This window comes from Phacochoerus africanus, chromosome 15, assembly GCF_016906955.1.
Source record: "Phacochoerus africanus isolate WHEZ1 chromosome 15, ROS_Pafr_v1, whole genome shotgun sequence".
Classification (NCBI taxonomy): domain Eukaryota; kingdom Metazoa; phylum Chordata; class Mammalia; order Artiodactyla; family Suidae; genus Phacochoerus; species Phacochoerus africanus.
Window position 1 is genome coordinate 93,453,929 of NC_062558.1, and position 17,023 is coordinate 93,470,951.

Genomic DNA, 17,023 nt, shown 5'->3' on the forward strand with positions numbered 1-17,023 from the left:
GAAAGGAGGTGTGGTTATTTGGAGACTAACTGAAATTTGGGCCAGTTGGTCTTGATGGGCTGCTGAACTTTGTAGCTGCACGTTCATAACCTTGGCAACTCTTTCTTTTCTTCCTTTCTATAAGGTTTTGGAGAGCTTACCAGCAAGAGTGACAAATGTATTGGTATACATAGTAGCCTGATGACATTTATGTTTTTTAACAAGTCATACCAATTCTTTATCTATTCCTTCTAGGAAAATGGAGTTTAAAACTGGATTGTTCTGATGGTTGAAGAAAAACTCTAGGTCTATGCCAGAATGTTGTATGAATGTCTCTTCAAATCTGTTAAAATAATGAAAAATACTCTTTACTGATCTTTGTTTGCATAGATAGACTTTTACCCTGTTTATTCTCTTTGGGAAGATTTTTGGAATAGCCTGATATAAATTCGGGACAATTTCTTTACATTTCTGTGAATGGCAGCCTCATATTTATGAAAATCTTCCATAGGCACTTTCCACCTATCTCGCAGAGCCATTCTTTTGCTTTAATTTAAGAGACTAATAAATGTACAGGGTGGTACAAGTCTAAATATCCAGGTTCATAAGTTCTTACTATAAGATCAAATACAGGATCCTGTGGGGAATCTGGAAAAATCCTTAGTTAAGTTCTTAGTCCAAGGGGAATAGGTCTGAGTAGGTTCTTCCTTAAAGGAGCAGCTATCATTTTAGGACTGTTTTTATCCTTTTCCTTAGACTCAATGAGTTCTTTCAAAACTGGAGGTGGAAGAGCAGGTCAGGATTGGGGAGGTCAAAAAGAAGAGGCTGTGAAGGAGCTGATGGAGGAAGAAAGGAGGAGAAGCAGTGGTTTCTGAGGTCTTTTCTAATTTAGCTACAATTTCTAGTAATTTTCCATTTGTTTCTTGCAATGAAGCCATTTATCATCATTCCTTCATTTTGAGGCTTTCCGGTACCAACTAAAATATGCCTCCTCTTCTGCCTGTTTTATCTTATAGCCGGCTTTGTCTACTTCAGCATGCATGTAAATTGATTGAGGTAAATCAAAAGTGCCCCATTTTGGCCATGACAAGGACAAGTTATTTTTGGTCAGACCTTCGCATTTAGTTAAATACTTGCAAGTATTGGTCCATAAGTATCACACATAAATCCAGCTGGGGTTCCTATGTGTTGCTATCTGTCAGGGAGCTTGGTGACTTTTGAGGTACAATTTTCTATTTTTAATTTAGTATTCAAACTCAGATATGAGATAAGCTGAACAACTTTCTGGGGACAGTGTGGTGGATCGGATATGTGCTGCTTTTGAGTCTAGCTCTCCAAGGAGCTGCCCTTGGATTGGTTATCTTGATTTCTCTGACAGTCTGAAACAGTCTTGGGTGCTTGGAGCACAAAGTTATCTGTCTCTGTCATGATCTCTGGAGGAGCAGTATTCCCTTAATGGCTGCAATGGGGGTGTCCCGTGTAGAACTACCGCAGGTCACAAGGGCTAATCCTCAGATCCTTCTGCAAGGTCCTCAGTTGCCTGAAGTCACCCTGTGACCAGAAGGAGCTGGTGTCTCTTGTTCTTCGGAGCTTAATAATTGTCTCTCATTTCACTACCAAATGGTTTGCTTAGACCATTATCAACTTTTTTTTCTTCAATTTAAGTATCCAGCCACCTGTGATTTCCTGGGTCTCCTGCCTAGACCCTCCTAAATCCTAGTCTAGGAAATTCACTGATACCTCTTAAGACTGAGTCTTAAGTAAAACAGCTTGAATAAAAATTTTAAGATAGTCACTTAAACAATGAGATCTGGCTGTCAGGAAAGCTCACTGGAACACCACCTGAGAGATAATGCAAAGCCAGTGGATCTCAAAGGGCCCATCCTGATACCAAGCACTGGTGTGAGGCATCCTCCATCTGTTCTTTGGTGTATACCTTTGATATCCTCCTGGCTATCCCATGTAAATGTAAATGAAAAAATAATTAACCTATAGTCAATATAAGAGAGTTTTACCTGAGCCAACCTGAGGATTCCAATCTGGGAGATAGTTTTTCAGAAAGGTCTGAGGACTCTTTGATCTGTTAGAGATCAAAGCACAATTACATGAGTTTCTCAAACAAAGGATTAAACATCAAAGTAGTACACTGACAGTTTACATGGTCCAACAGAGTGAGTAGTGGGTCATAGCGACCCCTCCAGGATTAATAAAGGAACGTTATCTCTGAAGGAGTAACCTTGGTGAGTAGTAATGCTGTCTTCTAAGGGGATGAAGGGGATTTGGTTAATGTATCATTCAGATGCACAATGCACACTAATGGGGAGGAAACAGCAGCTCAAATGACAGAAAATAGTATGTTAATTTTTTTCTTTTCATGCCTTAATTTTATTTAATCAAGATTTAGGTAGATTTTGGAGTTGAGAAGCCTATGTTTGAGGCTGGGATATTTCATTTGTTTTTCACATGCACCTACCTGGTATGAAGACATGAGCACTGTCTTTAGAAAGAACAAAAGAAAGCTCTCCTTTTTTTCCTGCCACTTTTTTTCTCTCAATTAGTATAATTCTTGTCTCCTAAAGAGTAACTTATCTGATGACTTTTTAATCTGACCCAATTTCTTTCAAAGGCAGTTTTATCATAGAAGTCTCTAATTATGGACAGAGTAGATAGCCTCTATATAGTGCTATTTGAAGGCTGTACAAGGCTTTGTCTTTCCCTAATTTCTTATCTTTAAGTCTATAAAGGGAACCAAGTGCCTTCACTTTCGGGAAAAAATTTTAAGCATTAAAATTTTTGCTATGGGTTTGTCAGTACAAATAATGGTATTTTCATCCCATTAGTTTTATAATGCATGTGCATTATCATGAGGAACAATGGCCTTGAGACTGCTGAAGCTTTTTCCTATTAGAAAATAAATGCTTTATGCATCATGTTTACTTCATCTTGGGAGAAATAGAGAAGCTAACTCTAAGAGAATGGATAGTATAAATCCTATTGAATTAGAGTAGGCAGGGAGGAGAATCCATAGTAAAACGAATAAAATAAGCCCAAGGAAAATCCCCCCAGTGAGAGCTCTGGGCTAGAGTATTTGGGGTGTAAGATCCATAATTGATGACTTTCTATAACATCACTTTTTTTTCATTTTTAAAATTGTTATTGAAGTATAGTTGATTTACAATGTTGTGATAATTTCTGCAATACAACAAAGTGATTCAGTTATACACACATCCATTCTTTTCCTGATTCTTTCCTATATAGACCATCACAGACTGTCGGGTAGGGTCTCCTGTGCCATAGGGGTCCCTGTTGGAAAATCTTCATATACCACAGTGTGCATATGCCAATCCCAACCCTCCATTCCGTCTCCCCCTGCCCCCAACCTGTTCCTTTTAGTAACTATAAATTTTCAGAGTCTGAGAGTCTGTTTCTCTTCTTCAAATAAGTTCATTTGTATCTTTTTTAAGATTCCACATATAAGTGATATCATAAGATGTTTGTCTATATATGAGATTTGAGAAGGAAGGGCTAATGATAAAGATGGTTATAAAAACAAATAGCTAGTAGTTCCCATTGTGTCTCAGCAGGTTATGAACCTGACTAGTATCGATGAAGATAAAGGTTTGATCCGTGGCCTCATTCAGTAGGGTAAGGATCCAGTGTTGCTGTAAAGTATGGCATAGGTTGCAGATGGAGCTTGGATCTGGTGTTCATGTGGCTGTGGTGTAGGCCAGCAGATGCAGCTCTGATTTGACCCCTAACCTGGGAACTTTCTTTCATATGTTGAAGGTGCAACCATAAAAAGAAAAATAAAGCAACCAAATAGTTAGTGGTCAGTGATTATGAGTTGTGTTCTCTCCTGAGGATTTCATATTCAGAGATGAATAATATGTGATCCTTGATTTTAAGAACTTGCTATATATTGGATAGGCATGTGCTTAAAACAGCATAGAAATGCACAAAATGTGAAAAATGCTATACATCTAGGGTGAACACAGTTCTAAGGAATGTTAGAAGAGAGCTCAACCACTGTTTATAGGGCAATCAAGGAGGTCTTCACAGAGAAAGTACACTTTCTCTAAGTACAAGATTCATTTAAATCTTGAAGGGTAGACAGTAGTTTATCATGCAAAGGAGAGACATTTCTTGTGGGGACATAGAAAAACCAGAAGGTCGTCAGGAAATAATGAATTATATTGTATGATGGAGAATAGAGTTCATGGATAGGAGTTGTAGCAAAAAATGTTAGAGATAACAGGGCTTGGCACTGGCACTGGACTTGGAATAATGCCTATTTCCAACTCACAGACTCAAAATACTCCAGCTTCATGGGGTGCTTACATAAATACACAGCAAGGGTTTGCCTTGGTACATGGGAACTGCTCAAGTCCCAATTTAAAAAATTTTAAGAGCCAGGTATAATAAGATCAAACAAATTCTGAGTAACAACACAGAACAAAGCTGAAGAATATTTATAGGAATATAAAAATAACTAGCGCCCAACAGGGTAAAAGTCAGGATGTTTGGCATCCAATCAAAAATAACCATGCATATATGCAAAGAGGCAGAAAAATACTACCCATATTGAGGAGATAAGCTGACATATTACAACTAACGCAGACTGACATAGATTTTAGAATTAGCAGAGTGGGAGATTAAAAGTTATTACAAATGTATCCCATACTTCAAAATGTTAAGTGGAGATAAAGGCTATGTGAGAAATACCTAAACTGAATTTCTCAAGATGAAAACTGCAATGTTGGAGATAAAAAATGGCAGGTTTAGATATATAGCTATCACCAAGAACTGATGAATGGACTTGAAGTTTTAGGAATAGAAATTTTCCCAGATGAAGCACAGGGGAAGAGAGCAGAGAATGTATTTATTTCTTAATAAATCAGCACAACCTTGATATCCTAAGAAGAATAAAAATTTATTCTCATAAATTCTGAAAGTCAGAAATAAAAAAGTCAGTTTCACTGGGTGAAATCAAGGTGGTAGCAGGGCTATACTCTATGGAAGATTTAGAAAGGAACCCACTTCCTTGCCTTTTCCAGCTTCTAGAGCTACATTCCTTGCATTCTTTACCCTATGGCTCCTTACTTGCTCCTCAGATCCAACTACACAGTGTCTTGCTTCAGTGGTCATATTACCTTTTTCCATGTTAAGTCTACCTCTCTCATCCTCTCAGGAGGGAAGATTGCATTTAGGGTTCACCAAGAAAATCCAAAATAATCTCCCCATTTCAAGATCCTTAATAGCTCTGCAAAATCTGTTTTGCCATATAAGGTCCTTTTCACAGGTGCCAGGAATTAGGGCCTACATGTCTTTGGGAGCAGTTACTCAGCTTATCACAGGAACTCAAAATAAAGGACAGAGAATAGAGTTGTGAGACAACTTCAATGGACACGATACACCTATCTATATTTAGAGTTCTTGCATGAGAGAAGAGAAAGTATGAAAGGAAAACATGGAAGAAGTAACAAGCAGTGTTTTCCAAATAATAAGTAATTATTTTCAAATGAACTCACAAATTTATAGAAACGCTGTGATTCCAAAGCAGAAGAACATGAACAAAACTACACTAAGACACATCACACTCAAACAGTTCAATCCAGAGACATCCTGTCTTTTTAATCTAAATTTAAAAGAAAAAAAATATCAGAGAAACTAAGGGTGTGGTAGACTTCTTGTTGCAAACAATATGTGAGAAAACGATACAATATTTTTAAAGTATTGAAAGAAAAAATTCAACTTAGAATTACATGTCCAGTAAAAAATCTTTAAAAAAAATGACTTAGTAAAGATTTTTTAGGCATACAAAAGCAAAAAATTATTCATCATCAGCACACCTATACTACAAAAAGTATGATAGGAAATATTTCAGAAAAATGATAAAATTATGGATTACATAAAAGAACAAAGAGCAATGGAAATTGAAGCTACCTGTGTATATATGTTAGACTTTTTCTTTACAAATTTCTTCAAAGGATAATACTGTTTAAAAAATACAGCATTGTGCTGGGATTTATAACATTCATAAAAGCGAAATGTATGATAATAGCACAAAGTTAGGAAGAACTGGAAGCATAGTATTATAAGATTCATATACTACACATGAAGTGGCATAATACCACTTAGAAGTTAGCAGTGATAAGTTAAAGATGTATACTATGAGCTGTAAAAACATTTATGTGAAGAAAGAAAAAGCTATCTCTAATTACCAACAGATGAAAAAAGCTATAAAAAATTTCAGTTAATCCAATAGATGGCAGGAAAAAAGGAAAAAGATTAGAAGGGATAATTAGAAAACAATAACAAGGTCATAGATTTAAATATAATCATCTGAAAAATGTCAGTAAATTACTTGGTCTAGATATACCTTTTTATAAATGAAGACTGTTAGATAAAAAAGTAACACAACTTAACACTGCTTAGAATAAATGTACATCAAATATAAAGAAGCAAATAGATTAAAAGTGAAAGGATAGAATACCACTCTAACACTTGTATCAGTATAAGGATGCAGTGCTATATTTATGTCACACAAAGTAGATTTCAGAGAAAATAATAGTAGAGGCAAAGATATCATTCCATAATAAGAAAAAGGTCAATTTATCAGGAGGTTATAATGTGACAAAGTGTTCTTGCACCTAATAATACAGCTTTCAAATACATGAAACAAAAAACAGCAAGAACTATACAAATTCACAGTTACAGTTGAATATTTAAGTACCATTATTTCAATAATTGATAAGCCAAGGACACAGAAAATCAGTAAGAATGTAGCAGACAGAAAATTAGTAAAAATATAACATGATCAGTCCAGTTGACCTAAATTATGGTTAAGGAATATGCCATTCAATAACATAAGAATACATATTGAAAAATGTTTAAATGAATCATTTACAAAGATAGACCATATTCTGGGTTATAAAATAAATTTCAATAAACTTAAAATGGGAATTCCTTCTGTGGCACAGTGGGTTAATGATCCAGCTTGTTTCCGTGGACATGCTATTTCAATCCCCCGTCTGGAGCAGTGGGTTAAGGATCTGGCATTGCTACAGCTGTGGTGTAGTTTTCAGCCCTGGCTCAGATTTGATCTGGGAATTTCAACAAGCCATGGGTGCAGCCAAAAAAGAAAAAACAAACAATCCCCCTGCCAAAACCCATACAATGTATGTTATTTCACACTGGTATAATTACATTAGAGATTGTTAATAGAAAGATATCTGGGAAAACTTCAATATTTGCAACTAAATAAAACACTTGTATATAATAACCCAGGGGACAAAGAAATAAAAATAAATTAGAAAATACTTTAAACTGAATGAGAATTAAGTCACCTTATCAAAATATACGGAATATGATTAAGTCCTACTGAAAGAAAACTTTTATAGCCCTAAAAACCTCAACTAGAAAGAAGCATCATCAATTACCTTATCTTATAGATTAGTAAACTAGAAAAAAATAAAAATTAAACCTCAAATTAGTAGAATAAAGAAAATAACAAAGATGAGAATAAAAATCTAGGAAATTGAAAACAGAAGCATATCAATACAACTCAAAGCTGATGCTTTGAGAAGACCAGTAACACTGACAAACCTCTAACATGACTGGTATGAAAAAAAAAAAAAAACACAAATTACCCGTAGCAGGAATGAGAGACATGATACCACTAGAGATCCTAAAGGAATAGAAAGGACATTAAGGGAATACTATGGATAACTTTATGCCAATGAATTTAACAACTTAGATAACATGAACAAATACCTTGTATGACACAAATTACCAAAGTTCACACTGAGCTAGATAATCTGTATAGTTTTCTATTACAGAAATTGAAACTGTAGTTTAAAAACTTCCCTACAAAGGGGCACCCATCCCAGATAGCTTCACTTATGAGTTATACCAAATATTTAATTAAGAAATGATGCCAGTATTACAAAAGTACTACAGAAAAGAGAAGGGACTATTCCCACTCATTAAGCCAGCACTACCCGGACACAAAATCTAATGACAGTACAATAAAACTATAAACTAATATTCCTCATAAATTAAAATGCAAAGTTCTAAAGAGTATTTTTATAAATTGAATCCATCAAAATATAAAAAGGATACTACATGGTTATCAACTATTATTTATTCAGATCTTCCTTGACTTATGACAGGGTTATGTCCCAATAAACACATCCTAAATTGAAAATATTGTAAGTAAAAAATGCATTTAATACACTTAACTTCCTGAACATCACAGCTTAGCTTAGTGTCCCTTAAATGTACTCAGAGCACTCACGTTAGCCTACATTGGGCGAAGTCATTTAACGCAAACCGTGTTTTATAGTAAAGTGTCGAATATCTCATGTAAATTATTGAGTAATGTACTGAAAGTAAATAATAATAGTCATATGGGTCCAGAATGGTTGTCAGTGTATTGGTTGTTCATCCTTGTGATCGCATAGCTGACTGGGAGCTGGGCTGGCTGCTGCTGCCCACCCTACCAGGGTATCATACTGTATATTTCTACATGGGGGAAAAAACCAAAATAGAAAATTTGAAATATGATTTCTACTGAATACATATCACTTTTGCACCATTATAAAGTAAAAAAAATTGCAAATTGAACCATCATAAGCTAAGGACCTTCTGTACAGGAATGCAAGATTTGTTTAACATTTGAAAAATCAATCAATGTAATTCATGTATAATAAATAAGGAAAGAGTGTTATTATCTCAATAGATGTAGAAGCATTTGAGAAAAATCCATTATTCATTTTTTTAAAAAACACATCACCAAACTAAGAGTATAAGGAGTTTATTCAAGGTGACAAATGGTGTGTATTGAAAACTCATAGGTAGCAATACCATGTGGTGAAACATGGGTGCTGTACCTCTAAGATAAAGTACAAGACAAGGCTGTCCACTCTTAGCATTTCTGTTCAGTATTGTACTGCAGGTTCTTGATAGCAATGAGGGCAGAAAAAGAAAATATTCAAATGGAAGAGAAATACATAAAATTGAAATTGTCTTTATTCATACATGACATGATCAACTGTACAGCAAATTTGGGGATATATACAAAAAAGGATTTGAGAACTTAGAAGTGAGTTTACCAAGGTCACAAGATAAAAGATTGATGTAAAAATTTCTCTGTTAACAATGACTAATTAGAAATTGAAATAAAACTAGTAGTTACAGTAGCATAAAATATGAAAAATCTGAAAAAGTCATATGAAAATTACAAGACATTTTTGAGAGACATTGAGAAATATATCATGTTTATAGTTCAGAAGATTTATTATAATTAACATTTCAAATCTGCCCAAATTGATGTGTAGATTAAAAACAACTTCAATAAAAATTCCATGATGAAATATTAAGAAATGTAAATTAAAATCACATTGTGATACCGTCACATACCTGTAAGTCTACAATGAAAAAGATTGACTGTACCCAATGTCAAGGATGTGAAGAAAGTGGAACTCTGTTACACTTGCGGGCAGAATCCACTCAATGAAATAGTGCAATCACTTTGGGAAACTGGCAGTTTCTTAAGTTAAATGCATATCTATCATGAGATCAAGGATTTCCATTCCTAAGAACATATGCTTATACAAATACCGATACACAATGTTGTTACTATTTTTAATAGTGAAAAACTGGAAACAACCCACATTTCCTTCAGGAGATGAATGGATAAACTGTGATATATCACACATTTGAATACTACTCAGCAAGAAGTTATGACTTCTAGATCTTATGCTACAACATGAAAAGTTCTCAAAATATGTTGAGTGAAAGAAGCCCATACCAAAAAAAAGCACATAATATCTGAATACATTTTTTTTTGGTGAAAATAAAGTATATGCAAACTAATATTTAGGGATTTATAGCAGATCATTGGTTGCTTGGGATTGCTGGGAATAAGAAGGGGTAGAATAAAGGGATTATTTAGGAGTAAAAGGAAATTTTCAGTGGTAATAGATATGTTTATCGCATTGATAGTGGTCATGATTTTATAGTGTTTGCATATCTTAAAACTTAACACAATGTATATGCTAAATATGTGTACTTGATTGTATGTTTATGAGTTAACTAAATAATGCCGCTTTTTTTTAAAAGAATCTTCTGGGATGGAAAAAATAATTACGCTTAAGTCTGTGCCAGTCCTTTGTTTTTAAAGACATTAAAACATCTCTATTTGTAAACCTTTCTATAATTATAGGTGCACAAGATACAAGGAAAGTTATCTATTCATAAATTTGAATTTCTGCTAATCCTGTACCTGAAACACAAGTATACTTTTTTAAAATGAAACAAAATAGAGGTGAAAATAGAAGTCAGGGATGTAAGGTGTGCTAATTCAAAATGTAATTTTTACATTGAGGTAAATATATTTCTTTTAGTATATATACAGAATTGAAAATTTGCTAGGCCATTAGGGAGAACACATGAAGACCATTTACTGGAGGTGGAATGTAAAAGCAAGGTGGCAAAGGATCGGTGATGTATGAACATAACCTAGTTCAGTAAGAAAAGTGAATTTAAAGATCTCAAGCATCTACTTTGCTAAATAATTTCTCAGCATAAAATTAGCTCTATGGGCCGAAAATTGCCTAAAAAGATATATAAAACTAATTCATAGGAAAAGCTAAAAAAGCAATTAATCCCTTCCTTCTTAGCTTAAGATTATTTCTTATCACTTTTATTTGACCTGATGTGGTTTAAAAAAATCCTTATAAATGGATTTTCATCCATTCTCACTTTAGTCACTTCCTTCAAGAATCTGTCCCTTAAATTTATCATCTTTGATGTCAGTAAAATTATGATCTTCAGTATATTTAATCAAACATCCCATCCACAGATGTTTTTAGACCTGTTTTGATATTTAGACTTTCCTGATGTCATCTATTCCATTGATCAACATCATTGAGGCTCCCAAGAGCTTCTGTTTCTCTTTGGCTACCTTCCTTTTGGCTATTTCTCTATGTGAATATATGCGTACATTCTCTTCCTTTCTCTGAGTAAAATTAAGCATAGTAAATGTCAAATAGGGACTTGACTTGAAAGTTTAGTAAAAATTTTTAGTAGGAAGAGGATAAAAAGATTAATACAAATGAGCTTAAGATTCCTCTGCCATCAGTTATTTGAAATTTGCTTTTTTTCTAATGAGCTAGATTTGTAATTGGTCTTCATTTTTAGTGACTATGCAGATTCCCTTGAGAAATCATTTCTTTTTGTTAATAAACGGATCTGTTTTTTTTTTTTTTTTTTTTTGGTCTTATGTCTTTTTAGGAATGAATGCATAGCATATCAAGGTTCCCAGGCTATGGATGGAATTGCAGCTGTAGCTGCCAGCCTATGCCACAGCAGCACAGGATATGAGCCTCATATCTGACCTACACCATAGCTCACGGCAACACCAGATCCTTAACCCACTGAGGAAGGCCAGGGATCGAACCTGCGTCCTCATGGATGCTAGTCAGATTCCTTACCACTGAGTCATGACAGGAGCTCCCAGATCTGTCTCTTAAAACTTTCTGCATTGTACTTAGAGAGCATGATCTCATCTGAGAAAGTCTATTTGCTTCCTGACAAGGTGATTATCCTGTGATGCTTTTGCTTTGTGCTAACAAAAATATAGGCAGTAGCTTGGGGGTGGGTGTGAGGAAGGACATGGCAAAATGTGGTCTGTGAAACATTATTTATTCATTATTTTTACCAGCAAAATATCTGATATAGCCATTTTAGATCGGATCAAATATTATTCAGGAGGGCTGTAAGTGTAACTGGTATTGCCATAAATAGGCAAGGACTAAAGTGAATCAGTCTTTTCCAAAATGGTTGGGTTTTTTTTTTTTGTCAGTCCCCATGGGATGCAGAAGACATACTGTCTAATTATACAATTTAAATTGTAGATTTGAAACAAGTGTTTGAATTTTTAGCATTCCCACCAAATAAACATATTTATATGTTAGAGACACTGAGTATTAAGTGTCTCTGCTCTACATTATCTGGGTAACTATCTCACCTTTCCATTTTATAGAAGCATATCTCTTAACTGAATTAATGACCACATAGTTCGCTTGTATTCTGGTCATTCTCACAGAAGCCTCTGCTGGCTTATGCCACAGCCACAGCCATGCCACATCCGAGCCGTTTCTGAGACCCACACCACAGCTCATGGCAATGCTGGATCCTTGACCCACTGAGATGCCAGGGATCAAACCTGAGCCCTCATAGTTACTAGTCAGATTCATTACTGCTGAGCCATGATGGGAACTCCTCACTTTTCACTTCGATGGCCTGATGATACTGTTTTCCTATTTGGGGAGATGAATGGGTATGGAAAAAAACTAGGTGATTGAGGTTAAAAAGAAAGTAAACAAAATATGCATTCTAGTTCAGATTAAGTAAACTGATTACTAATAGGCACTTAATAGGTGCCGGGGCCAGCTCAGCAGGATGGAGCTGAAGAACGGGTGCTGTGGAACTTAAGGAAAAATAGTTAACATAAAACAAGACACAGAGACATTTATCTTAAGTAAAGGTGGGAGCCGGGGAACTCAAGGTCTCAGGGACCAAGAGCGCCCTGCCTCAAGAAACCACACTGCTTTTATTGTGAGATCAAGTGAGGAGTGGCTATGGGTGGATGATACAGGGTTTGTTTACTATTATATAAGTTCTTTTACTATTTAAAAAGCCACTTAGGTGGTAAAGGGTTAAGCTCTTACTCTGACCTCTAGGCACATAACAGTTCTTAAGCTTAAGTCACTTATGCCTTTAGGTTTTTGCTCTTAAACTTAAGTCATTTACCAGCACTGTGACTGTTTTTCAAGAAGGAAGATAGGATAAAGTAAGACAAGAAGATGGGATAAAGTAAAGAAGGACAAGATGGAGTTTTCAAGAAAACATGTCTTGCAACAAATAGACATTTGTTAAATACATTAAATAAAAATATTAATATTTATGTATTTTTCAAAATCAAATTAGCATCTTCATTTTATATTTTCAGGATAAAGCTTAAGTGTGAATAATACCCTGCAATCTATAAAATCTAGGAGGATTGGTGAAAAAAAGAAAGACCTTTCCTTTCTACAATATAAGTAATATAATAAAAAAAAATAATTAGGCACCTTCTAGATGCCAAGCACATTTCTAAGAGCCAGTTTGCTCACAAACCTTATGAGAAAGGTATTATGATTATCCCCAGTCTACAGATGAGGAAACTGATGTACAGAGAAATTGGGTTACTCATAAAAATGGTCAGTTGCAGAGCTTCTCCAGTGTTTGTATTCTTAATAGTAACATTTATTTCAAATATAATTGATTTGTTAATATTGTGCATCCTTTATGAAATTAGCATATATTTTCTTTCTTTCAGTAAATAGTAAACACTTATTTTGCATCAGGAACTGCATGAAGTCTCGAAGCTGCAGTGCTAAACACAGAGTAGTTTGTGTCTTCATACAGCTCACAATCGAGTAAAGAAATTAAAATTTGAGCCCTTACTTAGACATGTTACCTATAGACATGATCATTGATGGCTCAAAAAGTATACCATTTCTAGGGATCAGTGTTGCAAGGTAGCTTTCTCCTCCCTGTCCAATCTTACTTATTCTCTAAAACTTTGACCTAGTATTTAGACAATTCCAATCTTTCTTAAACATGAATTTATTATAAATTTCACTTATCTGGTACTTCTTTGTATTATGTCAACATTGTCTTAAATTGTTATCTGAAGGTTTTATGCATGAATAACTTTTTTACTCCCATTGGCTGTAGGTTTTTTTGGAAAGAAGGATGATAATTGAATGCTTCTTCAGTGTTCTCCCTCTACATATCAGAATAAATACTAGAAATTAGGTTGTATTGATGGTGACATTTGAGGTTTTTTAATTTTGGCAAATATTCTTTAGATTGAATAGAATCATAATTATTTTCAGTGGAGGACTTCTTAAAGTGCTATGTATAACAATATGAGAGCAAATGTAATTTTAAAGGTTTAATTTACTGTGATGATTATCATCCAAGGTGTATTAACATGCCTTCTAAGAAACACTAATGCATATATTTAAAGCCTGGGTTCTCATAAAGATTAAATTGTGGAGATAAATATCTTGTACAGTTTGGCTATTGAGATTTAGGTTGTAAATGAAATATTTAGATCTCAGTAAGGCCAAAGACATCCTGTCTTGTATACAGAGTGACAGATAAGAAAATCAAGTAAGGTACTGAAAAATAGTTGTAATGAAAAAAATATTTGAAAAACTAAAAACTTCTGAATTATGTAAGGAGGAAATAAAATGTCTCTTTGATGTTAAAGACTCCAACAAAAGTAGCCTCCTCTTTTACTTTGGTCAGCCTGCTACTTTGAATTGTTTCCAAAACAAATAGGTGCGATATATTTGTTTTTATGTTGTGCTATGTGAACAGAAGGCAGAGAGGCAGGTGGCCTTGTGGTTACTATGTAAGTGACTGCTTAGACCCTGGGCTCAATTTCCATCCTGCCTCACTTTGTTTAAGATTACTGCTGAGAAGAATATAAGAATTTGGTTTAATTGGGGACCCACTCAGGGCTTTGAGATTAGACCGCATGAGTCTTAATGAAAAGCACACTGCTTGTGTAGCTTGCATTAGAATAGCCTTAAATTGACAAAAGTTAACCTTGTGTTCTAGCCAAACAATACTTATATATTTTTGTTTTTACTAGAAAATCACATCACATCTGATGCATCTGCCCAGCAGGGACCTATTTAAACTTTGATTTAATCTAGAAGTAAAATATCCCATCTATAAAGTGTAGATCAAAAGATAGGGGCAGATTTCAGACTTGGCAGTACCTGTAGTATAGTCCCAGAGATGCAGTAATTAGAAAGCTTATCAGAGTAGATAAGGGGACATTCTTGGATATCGACCTGGTAACGGACTTTTTGAAAATATGACAGCATCAAAGGGGTTGAAAGATCTATGTTAAATCTAAGTTTTTAGGCATTGTGGGTTGAGATTGTACTTCATAAATAAAGCCCTTTGTAAAGTAAGTTTCCCTGATGAATGGTGTGGAAAAAAGAAGAGTGTGAGACATAAGGGATTAATAAATTTTAGACGAAAAAAGAAACATCAACATCAGATTAGAACAAAAACATTTTAGATCTCATGGTTTGGAGATCTAAAATGCCCTTTTTTTTTTTTTTTTGTCTTTTTGCTATTTCTTTGGGCCACTCCCACGGCATATTGAGGTTCCCAGGCTAGGGGTCTAATCGGAGCTGTAGCTGCCGGCCCACGCCAGAGCCACAGCAACTCGGGATCCGAGCCGCATCTGCAGCCTACACCACAGCTCACGGCAACGCTGGATTGTTAACCCACTGAGCAAGGCCAGGGACCGAACCCGCAACCTCATGGTTCCTAGTCGGATTCGTTAACCACTGCACCACGACGGGAACTCCTAAAATGCTTTTTATCAAAAGCTTACTATATAGAATTTATAGTTTGTTGTATATGTATTTGTATTTTGTTTAGCCATGCTTTTTATATTCTTTTAGGCAGCTTTAGGTTTTAATTATTTTTTGTATGTATATGTTTGTGTTTGATATTATGAATCAGGGTTAATTTCAGCTACAAGCAACTAAAAACCTATCATGTCAAGAGCTAAAAATTATGTTTTTCATTCTTACATATATGTAATGTGTGCAGAAGTAGTCTAAGACTGGAGCAGAGAGTGCGTAATCATCAGGGACCCAACACAAAACTCTTATTACTTGGTTATTTTCAAAGCATTGCTATTGCTTCCTGGGCCAAGAGGGCTGTACAAGGTCCAGCCTTCATACCACAGTTCAGCCTGTGAGGACACAGGGAAGGTGAGGGATGGAGGGGTGGTAGTCTCCTCTCCTATCCAGGAAGTCACATTGTCCAGTTTTCTCAGCAAAGAGACTCCCTTTTCTCCATTGTCTATTCTTGCCTCTTTTGCTGTAGATGGATGGACTATAGGTGTGTGGGTTTATTCCTGGGTTCTCTATTTTGTTCCATTGATCTCTGTGTCTGTTTTTATGTCAATACCACACTATTTTGATTATTGTAGCTTTGTACTATAGTGTGAATCCAGAAGTCTCATACTTCCAACTTTGTTCTTTTTTCTCAAGATTACTTTGGCAATTCAGGGACTTCTGTGGTTCATTATAAATTTTAGGATACTTTATTCTAGTTATATGAAAAATGTCGTGAGTAATTTGATAGAGATTGCATTAAATTGGTAGATTGTTTTGGTAGTATGGATATTTTAACAATTTTAATTTTTCTAATCCCAAAACACAACAATATCTTTCTATTTCTTGTATCATTTTCAAAACCCTTCATCAATATTTTATAGTTTACAGTGTACACTTTTTTTTACCTCCTTGGTTAAGTTTATTCCTAGGTAGTTAATTCTTTTTGATGTGTTTTGAAATAGAATTGCTTTTCTCAATAGTTCATTATTCCTGTATAGAAAGCAGTAGGCTTCTGCATGTTAATCTTCCATCCTGAAACTTTACTGAATTCATTTATTCTGATAGTTTTTTAGTGGAGACTTCAGGGTTTTCTATATGTAGTTCGATGTCATCTGATAACAGTGACAGTTTTGCTTCTTCCCTTCCAACATGGATGAATTTTATTACTTTTTCATGTGTGATTATTGTGGCAAAGACTTCCAATACTACGTTAAATAAAAATGGTGAGAATAGGCATCATTATCTTGTTTCTGATTTTAAAAGAAAGGCTTTTGGCTTTTTACTATTGACTGTGATGCTAGCTGAAGGTTTGTTTTACAGAGTCTATTTTTTCTGGCATTAATATTGCTACCCCAAATTCTTATCATTTCTGTTTGTATGAAGTATCTTTTTCTATCTCCTCATTGTATGTGTGTGTAAGTCTATGTTTCTTTAGCTGTGAAGTGAATCTCTTTTAAGTAGCATACAGAAGGGTCTGTTTTTTTTTAATCTACCTGTATCTTTTGATTGCAACATTTAGTCCAATGGTATTGAAAGCAGTTACTGGTTGGTGTGCGTTT